At 47.5% G+C, this 10,215-nt stretch overlaps 1 long non-coding RNA gene across 1 annotated transcript in view; it reads right to left on the reverse strand.

The window, feature by feature from the left end:
* Positions 1 to 9,272: 9,272 nt before the first annotated feature.
* Positions 9,273 to 10,215, reverse strand: part of LOC122946760 — an 8,395-nt gene continuing 7,452 nt past the window's right edge. The window contains exon 2 of the long non-coding RNA XR_006391260.1: positions 9,273 to 9,393. This is a non-coding gene — a long non-coding RNA (uncharacterized LOC122946760). The remainder of the gene's footprint in view (positions 9,394 to 10,215) is intronic.

Below are 10,215 nucleotides of genomic sequence, written 5' to 3' on the forward strand. Positions count from 1 at the left end.
GAACGAAGCCAGCAGTGGAGAAGGGAGGCAGGAGATCCCAGGGGCGATCCACGACCAAAGGCAGAGACGGGACACACGGTAGCCGCTGCAACAGCAGCCAGGCTTCCACCAGCAGTGAGTGAAGCACTCCAGCGGCCGGACCAGGTACAGCGCAGCGTCGCAGCTCAGGGCATCAGCTGTTGGGCGTCAGCTGTTCGGATGGAGCCGGAAGCTTGGAGGATGGAGGCCAGCAAGGGGGGAGATTGAGACGCGATGTATTCACGTCATCATGCCGCCGTGGCCACCAATGTTATTAATGCAATAGAGGGGGGGGGGGGGGAGGCCGCACACTGGCCACCAATGTTATTCAAACTGGGGAGGGGGGGGGTCTGCCCCCTGCTGCCTGGCAGCTCTGATCTCTTACAGGGGGCTATGATACGCACAATTAACCCCTTCAGGTGCGGCACCAGAGGGGTTAATTGTGCTGATCACGGCCCCCTGTAAGAGATCGGGTGCTGCCAGACAGCAGGGGGCAGTCATGTACACAATTTGTAGTATATTCTAACTAGAAGCATCCCCATCACCATGGGAACGCCTCTGTGTTAGAATATACTGTCGGATATGAGTTTTCACGATGTAACTCATATCCGACAGTATATTCTAACATGGAGGCGTTCCCATAGTGATGGGGACGCTTCAAGTTAAAATATACCATCGGATTGGAGAAAACTCTGATCCGATGGTATAAAAGGGACTCCAGACTTTACATTGAAAGTCAATGGTGTGTCAAACGGATCCGTCCCCATTGACTTGCATTGTAATTCAGGACGGATCCGTTTGGCTCCGCACGGCCAGGCGGACACCATGTCCGTGGATCCTCCAAAAATCAAGGAAGACCCACGGACGAAAAAACGGTCACGGACCAACGGAACCCCGTTTTGCGGACAGTGAAAAAAAAATGTGTGCATGAGGCCTTAAGGCTCTATTCACATGTCCGTGTGTGTTGCGGACCCGCAAATTGCGGATCCGTAACACACCCGCCCGGCACCCCTATAGAAATGCCTATTCATGTCCGCAGCTGCGGACAAGAATAGGACATGTTCTATCTTTTCGGGGCTGCGCTCCACAAATGCAGATGCGGACAGCATATATTCCGTTCCCACAGAAAATAAATGGGTCCGCACCTGTTCCGCAAAATTGCGGAACGGATATGGACCCATTTGCAGACGTGTGAATGGAGCCTTACAAACTATTAGAGACATCCTGACAAGGCCTATTTTTGCTAATCTGACAGTCACTATGTGGAATGCCATAATCATCATTGCGTGGATCTAGAAAAGAGTCACAGCTAGGGCTTATGCTCCACGACCGTTGCCTGTCTTGCGGTCTGCCATTTGCAAATTCGCAAAACACAGATACCAGCCATGTGTGGCCATTTTGTAGAACAAAACACAGATACCAGCCATGTGTGGCCATTTTGTAGAACGAAATATCCTTGTTTGTAATGCGGGGACAAGAATAGGACATGTTTTTGCGTATGCCATGGAACCTACATACACAATGTGCTGTCCGCATCTTTTGCGACCCCACTGAAGTGAACGGGTCCACATCCTACCCGCAAAAATTCAGATCAGATGCTGACAAAAAATATGTTCACGTGCATGCGCCCTTATTCGTGATCTCCTTCTACTATTCCTCATCAGCACGTAGGTGTGAAGAGCAACTCTTTTTTTTCAGGTCCCAGCTGTCATAATCAAAAGGGTTTCCTTGGAATAGGTCATCAGTATCTGATCCAGGAGGGGTCGCAACATTCAAGACCCCCGAGGATCAGCTGTTTGAGAAGGCAGCAGCGCTCACAGTAGTGCCACAGTCTTCTCTATGGTCACCAAGTACATACAGTGTTGTCCATTTGATAGCTGCCTTGCTTGGTATCATGTTCAGACTCATTTAATTCAGTGGGGCTGAGCTGCACTTAGTCCAAATGACCGATGAACGTATCATCAATGGCCTAACAAAAGCTGCGAGAAGGCTGCTATGCTACTGCAAGCAAGGATGCCTTCTCAAACAGCTGATTTGTGGGGGTCCAGAGAACAGGTCATTAGTAAAAACATCTCAGAAAACTCCTTTAAAAAGTAGGTTCTCAGAAACCACTAAGGCCTCTTTCACACGGGCATCAGTTTTTTTGCCCGGATAAGAGCCGGGTGCGTTGCGGGAAAATGCACGATTTTTCCGCGCGAGTGCAAAACATTGCCATGCGTTGCACTCGCGTGAGAAAAATCGCGCATGTTTGGTACCCAAACCCAAACTTCTTCACAGAAGTTCGGGCTTGGGATTGATGTTCTGAAGATTGTATTATTTTCCCTTATAACATGGTAAAACAGCGCTAGAAGGGTTAAAAAAAAATAAAAACATTTTTTAACTCACCATAGTCCACTTGATCGCGAAGCCGGCATCTCCTTGTGTCTCCTCTGCGCTGAACAGGACCTGGGGTGAGCTGCTGCTTTAAATACCGGTTAAGGACCTTTGATGACGTCACTCCGGTTATCACATGGTACGTCACATGATCTTTTACCATAGTGATTCACCATGGTAAAAGACCATGTGATGACCGGAGTGACGTCATCAAAGGTCCTTAACCAGTATTTAAAGCAGCAGCTCACCCCAGGTCCTGTTCAGCGCAGAGGAGACACAAGGAGATGCCGGCTTCGCGATCAAGTGGACTAAGGTGAGTTAAAAAATGTTTTCTTTTTAACCCTTCTAGCGCTGTTTTACTATGCATTCTGTATTCAGAATGCTATTATTTTCCCTTATAACCATGTTATAAGGGAAAATAATAATGATCGGGTCTCCATCCCGATCGTCTCCTAGCAACCGTGCGTGAAAATCACACCGCATCCGTACTTGCTTGCGGATGCTATGCGATTTTCACGCTTTCCATTCACTTCTATGGGGCCTGCGTCGCGTGAAAATCGGACAATATAGAGCATGCTGCGATTTTCACTCAACGCACAAGTGATGCGTGAAAATCACCGCTCATGTGCACAGCCCCATAGAAATGAAAGGGTCAGGATTCAGTGCGGGTGCAATGCGTTCACCGCACGCATCGCACCCGCATGGAAAACTCGCCCGTGTGAAAGGGGCCTAAGGGTCCATTCACATGTCTGTAAGTGTTTTGTAGATCCACAAAACACGGACACCGGCCATGTGCGTTCCGCATTTTGCACTAATAGAATAGAACATGTTCTATTTTTTTCGGTAATGTGCGGCCTCATAGAAATTAATTGCGGACGTGTGAATGGAGCCTTAGTTTTAGCTCATGAGTGATACTGCTGAAGTCAGCATCTGTCGCTATTTTATGCTGCCATCAGTGACGTGGGCATAAAATTGATGAAAGGTTCCCTTCAACACCAAAAGTGCTTCTGAACCGTCATCCCAGGAAGAGTTATATACTGTTAGAACTGGAGCAATTACACACTCGCATCTTTGCTATACCTTGCCCAGTAATCAATCCAAACCCCCTGCAAATATCGAATTGCCTTTATTACGTCCCCTTACAACGCCTCCATTTTTCTCTAGTTGGATCAGAAATGTTACCGAATTTGTTTGAGCCCCTTTCAGCAAAATGATTCGTGTGCTAGTTAAACCCCATAACTGTTCAGCGCCTGAGCACTAGGGGAAGAAGTCCTGTGTGTGAAAGTGATGAGAAGCTACCAGAGGCCGTACTGTTTCCGCCGTTCTGACGAGCCTCGTGACCCGCAGCTGGCCGTCGCTTCCGCCACGCCTTAGTACTCGGTTGTGACTAAATCCCATGACTGGGAGGGACCTGGTCCTCCCCAGTCATGGGATTTAGCCGGCTCTGCAGCAGCTGTCTATTTCCCATGACTGGTAAGGACCTTTTGGCCCCCTAGTGGTGAGGTCCTCCCCAGTCATGGGATTTAGCCGGCTCTGCAGCAGCTGTCTATTTCCCATGACTGGTAAGGACCTTTTGGCCCCCTAGTGGTGAGGTCCTCCCCAGTCATGGGATTTAGCCGGCTCTGCAGCAGCTGTCTATTTCCCATAACTGGTAAGGACCTTTTTGCCCCCTGGTGGTGAGGTCCTGCATAGATACAGTATTTAGCCATGTCACAGTGAATTGGCTATTTCCCATGACTCAGAAGGACCTGGTCCTCACTAATGGCCAGCTCTATAGCAGCCGTCTATTTCCTATAATCTTCAGGGACCATTTATTCTCCTATTGTCCTGGACCTGATCTATCATAGTATTTAGCTTCACAGTGAATTAGCTAAATCCCATTCTCTCCACAAGAACCATTCTGGTAAAGCTTCGGTGACATTATTATTATTTATTTTATTTTTTTCACTTTGTAGCATTGACTAAAGTAACACAGGTGAACGGTGGATAATAAAGTCTTTATAGTTATTTCCTATTTCCCAGACTCCAGGAGGACCTTTTCTATCTATTACATACTGAGAAGGTGTCATGTAGGAGAGGTCCCTCTGAGTCATGGGATTTAGCCAGCTCCTATAGAAATGACTATTTCCCAGACTCCAGAAGGACCATCTCCATCTATTATATACTGAGAAGGTGACATATAGGAGAGGTCCCTCTGAGTCATGGGATTTAGCCAGCTCATATAGAAATGACTATTTCCCAGACTCCAGAAGGACCTTTATTATCTATTACATACTGAGAAGGTGACATGTAGGAGAGGTCCCTCTGAGTCATGGGATTTAGCCAGCTCCTATAGAAATGACTATTTCCCAGACTCCAGAAGGACCTTCTCTATCTATTACATACTGAGAAGGAGTCATGTAGGAGAGGTCCCTCTGAGTGATGGGATACAGCCAGATTACATAGAAGTGACTATATCCTGGACTCCAGAAGGACCTTTTCCCGTTTCATTGTTTTATGGGAGGTTAGGCCGGGATTCCTCTGACACATTAGGCTATTTTCACACTAGCGCTGTTTAAATCCGGCGTTCAATTCCGACACCGGAACTGCCTGCCGGATCCGGAAAAACGTGTGAAAACGGATTACATTAGAATCCTTTTTTTTTTTTCGGTTTAACATGCAAAAGCCGGATCCGGTTTGACTGAACACACGGATCCGGTGTTAATGCAATTCAATGGGAAAAAGGCCTGATCCGGCGTTCAGTTAAAGTGTTCAGGATTTTTGGCCGGAGGAAAAAAAACAACATGCTACGGTTTTCTGAAAAGCCTGATCAGTCAAACAGACTGAACTGAAGACGTCCTGAACGGATTGCTCTCTATTCAGAATGTATGGGGTTAAAACTGATCAGTTCTTTTCCGGATTTGAGCCCCTAGGACGGAACTCAGCGCCGGAAAAGAAAAACGCTAGTGTGAAAGTACCCTTAGCAGCACATCCATCCATCTATGATACACTTTATGAACTCAGTGTTTGTTTCTTCTAACAAATATTTAAAAACCAAACCGAGCTTCTGCAGGACATGTGAAATGTGGTCAACCTTGTAGTATCCTTAGACTAGACGCCATCTACGATGCTGTGTCCTGCAGCCGCTCTTCAATAGACTTCTATGGGATAGATTGCTCTCCCAGAGAAGCCCATGGTAGAGCGACTCCATAGTACGCCGCACACTTGTATAAACGGGAAAACACCTTTTAAATTTACTATTTCTAGGCGTCCAATGCAAACGAATTAGGCAGAATGTGTATTTATCTTAGGCTAGTTTCACACTTGCGGCAGGACGGATCCGACAGGCTGTTCACCATGTCGGATCCGTCCTGCGGCTATTTCGCCGTGCCCGCGGACCGCCGCTCCGTCCCCATTGACTACAATGAAGACGGGGGCGGAGCTCCGGCGCAGCACGGCGGTGCATGGAGAAAGCCGCCGGACTAAAAAGCCTGACATGCAGTAATTTTAGTCCGGCGGCCTTTCTCCGTGCAGCGCCGTAGCTCCGCCCCCGTCTTCATTGTAGTCAATGGGGACGGAGCGGCGGTCCGCGGGCACGGCGAAATAGCCGCAGGACGGATCCGACATGGTGAACAGCCTGTCGGATCCGTCCTGCCGCAAGTGTGAAAGTACCCTAAGACAGATATATTTATGTAATGCCAGCGTACTACTGCTCCCAGCAGACATAGTATCCCTGTTAACTTCCATACATGCTGTCTGTTCACTGCTCCTCCATGCTGGGACACACATGCACAGTGTCTGCCCATGGGGTGGCGTGTGCTCCCTTCCTGATGTTTATAAGGAAAGTTCTAATAAGAGGGAGAAATTCTATTTATCTGTGTATCTGACCCCGGCTTGTGTTTCTGTTCTGTGACCTATAATCCCTGTTCTGATATCCCGCTCCTGACCCGCCTGCACCTATGCTACCTTGGCCTGTAGTCAGTCACTGCTCCTGACCCGCTGCACCTATGCTACCTTGGCCTGTAGTCAGTCACTGCTCCTGACCCGCCTGCACCTATGCTGCCTTGGCCTGTAGTCAGACACTGCTCCTGACCCGCTGCACCTATGCTACCTTGGCCTGTAGTCAGACACTGCTCCTGACCCGCCTGCACCTATGCTACCTTGGCCTGTAGTCAGTCACTGCTCCTGACCCGCTGCACCTATGCTACCTTGGCCTGTAGTCAGTCCCAGCTCCTGCCCGACCCTTTGAGACGTGTTTTATAGACTCTATTCTGCCTGCTCAGCCGTCACCTACTCCAGGTTAGGTGCTACAACCCGCAGTATGTTAGTTTAGGCAGTTCATTACAATTTACCTAGTTGTCATACTAAATTTCCATTGAATACCATTGATATGGCCTACACTCGCTCACATCTGCGTTTGGAGCCTCTGTTGCAGATTCTGTCTAAAGACTAGGGATCGACCGATATTGATTTTTTAGGGCCGATACCGACAATTTGTGAACTTTCAGGCCAATAATTTATACCGATATTCTGTGAATTTTCATTTTTGAGAAAAAAAATTCCTACACAAATCTGCTGAAAATGAATGTTTATTGTTAACGTGTATTTCATTTTTTTCATTCATACTTAATATTACAATTTTTTTTTTTGTTTCGTTTTTTTACTAACTATTAGCCCCTTAGGGACTAGAACCCTTGTCCTATTCACCCTGATGGATCTCTATCAGGGTGAATAGGAGCTCACACTGTCCCTGTGCACAGCAGCAGGGAGCTTACCATGGCAGCCATGGCTTCAGTAGCGTCCTGGCTGCCATGGTAACCGATCGGAGCCCCAGCATTACACTGCTGGGGCTCCGATTGGAGGAGGGGACCCTGTGGCCATGACCACCTATGAATAATACCGGGGGGGGGCGCACTGTGCCGCCAATGAAGCTTATTCTCTCATTTATTCATATACAGGAGGCGGGAGCTGGCTGCAGAATCACATAGCCGGCTCCCGACCTCTATGACCTGTGCTGCGATCCGCGGCACCTGAGGTATTAACTACCGCAGATCGCAGCTACAGCTCATAGAGGTCGGGAGCCGGCTATGTGATTCTGCAGCTCCCGCCTCCTGTATATGAATAAATGAGAGATTTATCTTCATTGGTGGCGCAGTGGCCACAGCCCTTCCCCTTCTCTTGTCCCCTGTCCTCCCATTGGCAGCAGCAGCACAGGGGGAGGAGACACTGCTTCCTTCTCCCCTGTGCTGCTGAGGGAACACGGAGAGCAGCGCGATCTGTGTTCCCCATACGTTATCGGAATATCGGCAAAATAGATGCCGATATAACAGTCAAAATCCTGAATATCAGTAAAACCGATAATCGGTCGATTCCTACTAAAGACTAGACAAAAAAGCCTTGTATGCAGCACTTTTTTGGTCTGGTAAAAAGACGGATCCATCATAGTAAGTGCGGTCTGTTCAGCTTCTTCCCTGTCAGTTAGCCCTGGTTCACATAAAATTTTCACCATATATTTAACGTACACACAAAAGCTGTATATACATTAACAGATGCCGCACACAGACTCCATACTGTGGCATCTGTCACCATTTCTTTTTGTAAAAAAATTTAGCCTACATGTTTTTTGTTGGACTTTGCAGGATGGAAAAAACTATACTCCACTTTCCCATCCTGCAGAGTCCTGATCATACGACAAAACCCCTTACATGCCCGATCCAGCGCTTCCATTATTTTCGTTGTTCTGCTCCATTAGATGAGCGGTGATGTGAACGGGGCCTAAGAGCTGGGGATTTATGCAGGGGACTAGAGCTGAGCAAATTTCATATTTTGAAATTTGTTTGGTGGTAAAAGCAGAATTACCTTATGGATTCTGTTACCACGGACCATAACGCAATTCTGTGACGCAATTGTTTTAGAGGCATTCAGTTATTCATTCTGTAAGAATAGAAGTCTATGGGCTGCATAACGGATCCGTCCTGTCTCAGTTATGCAGGAGCGGACTCCCCTGCATAACGGAACGGATCAGTTATGCAGCCCTTAGACTTCTATTATGACGGAATGCCTCTAGAGACATTGTCATAGAATTGCGTTATGGTCCGTGGTAACAGAATCCATAAGGCAATTCTGCTTTTACCACCAAACGAAGCGCAAATTAATTTCATAACATGAAATTCGCTCATCCCTACACGGATCATTACTGGTCTAAATAACATCAAGCTATTATAGCAAAGTTATAAAGTCCAGTCCAATATGGCGGATCTTCCCTGTACTTTACCACTCAGCTATAATAGCCCGTCTGCATTTACTACATACCAGCGTGCGATGCATGTAGTACAGCGTGCGATGCATGTAGTACAGCGTGCGATGTGATGATCACACACTGCACTACATACATCACACACATCGTTACGTTACACACTGCTGTCACCTTGTTCTGTGTCCTTCATGTCCGGGCCCAGTCTTTAGCTCCACAGCCGCCAGGGTCCTTGTGCAGCGCGCCCGGCACTTCATATTCAAACATCCCCCGGGAGCCGGCCCTCCTCCTTCCAGCGTCCGCCGGCTTCCCCTGATGCAGGGACCTGTATCGCTCCTGCCCATACTAACCAATAGCAAAGCTTTTTGCTGTCTTGAGCTTTGCTATTGGTTACTGCAGGCAGTATCGCTGCACTGTCTGTGCCGTTCATAGCGCCCCATGCTGATGAAAAGCAGGGAAAAGTCTAAGGTGTATTGGTACGTCTTAGACTTTTTCCAGGTAGTAAAATGGCCTGAACAAGCGACGCTTGTACAGGTGTTATTGCGACCTCTGGTTATTGTAAACTAAATCTAAAAGTCCCTATGTGCTATTTTTTTTTAAAATAAATTTACTTTTTTAATCAATAAAAATACACCATTTTTTTTAAATAAATAATTTAATTACATAAAATATATCTAACATGTAATAACATTTGGTGACCCTCTGCGCAGACAGGCTCGTCCTCCGTCCCTCCCGTCACGGTGACATCCGCTTCAGAGCACGGCTGCTGCCTGTTAAAAATAAAACAAGTGGTTTTGAGTAAAAGATCCAAGGCCATCAAGTCACCCCTCGTCACCAGAGTCCATTACCAGAAACTGCATTCTGCCCTGTCTCAGACTGAAGACCATCACTGTGGACCAGGGACAAGTAGATAAGGAGCGGTCAGAAAAGTGCACTGACACCATCAGATTATGTCACCAATTTCTGTCCAATTAGACCAATAATTCCTGTGTAACATAAGATGAGTGATAACGGCCATTTGACCAATAATTGGTTATAAAATCAGTCAGATAATCTGTTGGTGTCAATGTACCCTCAGGGGTGAATTAAAAGGAGGGATTATTGGGCAACAAGTGTTTATATGAATGCTGGTCACCGCTAATCGGCCGCGTCAGTAGCTGGCTGTGCATGTGCTGTAGGCACTGACCGTGCGCTGTAACCTCCGGACCCTGCAGACCTCTCTATGGTGTCGGCAGTGGGTTGTACCGTGTAACCAGGGCGGCACGCTGCCCACAGTATACAGAAGTCTGCAGGATCGCTCAGTAGACGGTGATCGTTTGCATCCACCTGTGTAAAAGGCCAATGCAAACGAGCACTGATCAAAAGGGCAGAATCGTTGGTCAGTATTTAAAGGGGTTCTGTACTTTGTTTAAACTGATTATCTATCCTCTGGAGGTCCAATATGGGGGGGGTCCTAGAAGTCTTAAAGTGGTCTGATATGGGTCTCTTGAGGTCTGGTTTGGGGGGGAGGGGGCGGCTAATCAGAGTGTGGTCTGAGGTCTGGCAGTCTAGTCTGAAATCTGATATGGGGGTCTGTAGGTCTAATGGGGGCC

Source organism: Bufo gargarizans, chromosome 1 (genome assembly GCF_014858855.1).
Source record: "Bufo gargarizans isolate SCDJY-AF-19 chromosome 1, ASM1485885v1, whole genome shotgun sequence".
NCBI lineage: Eukaryota > Metazoa > Chordata > Amphibia > Anura > Bufonidae > Bufo > Bufo gargarizans.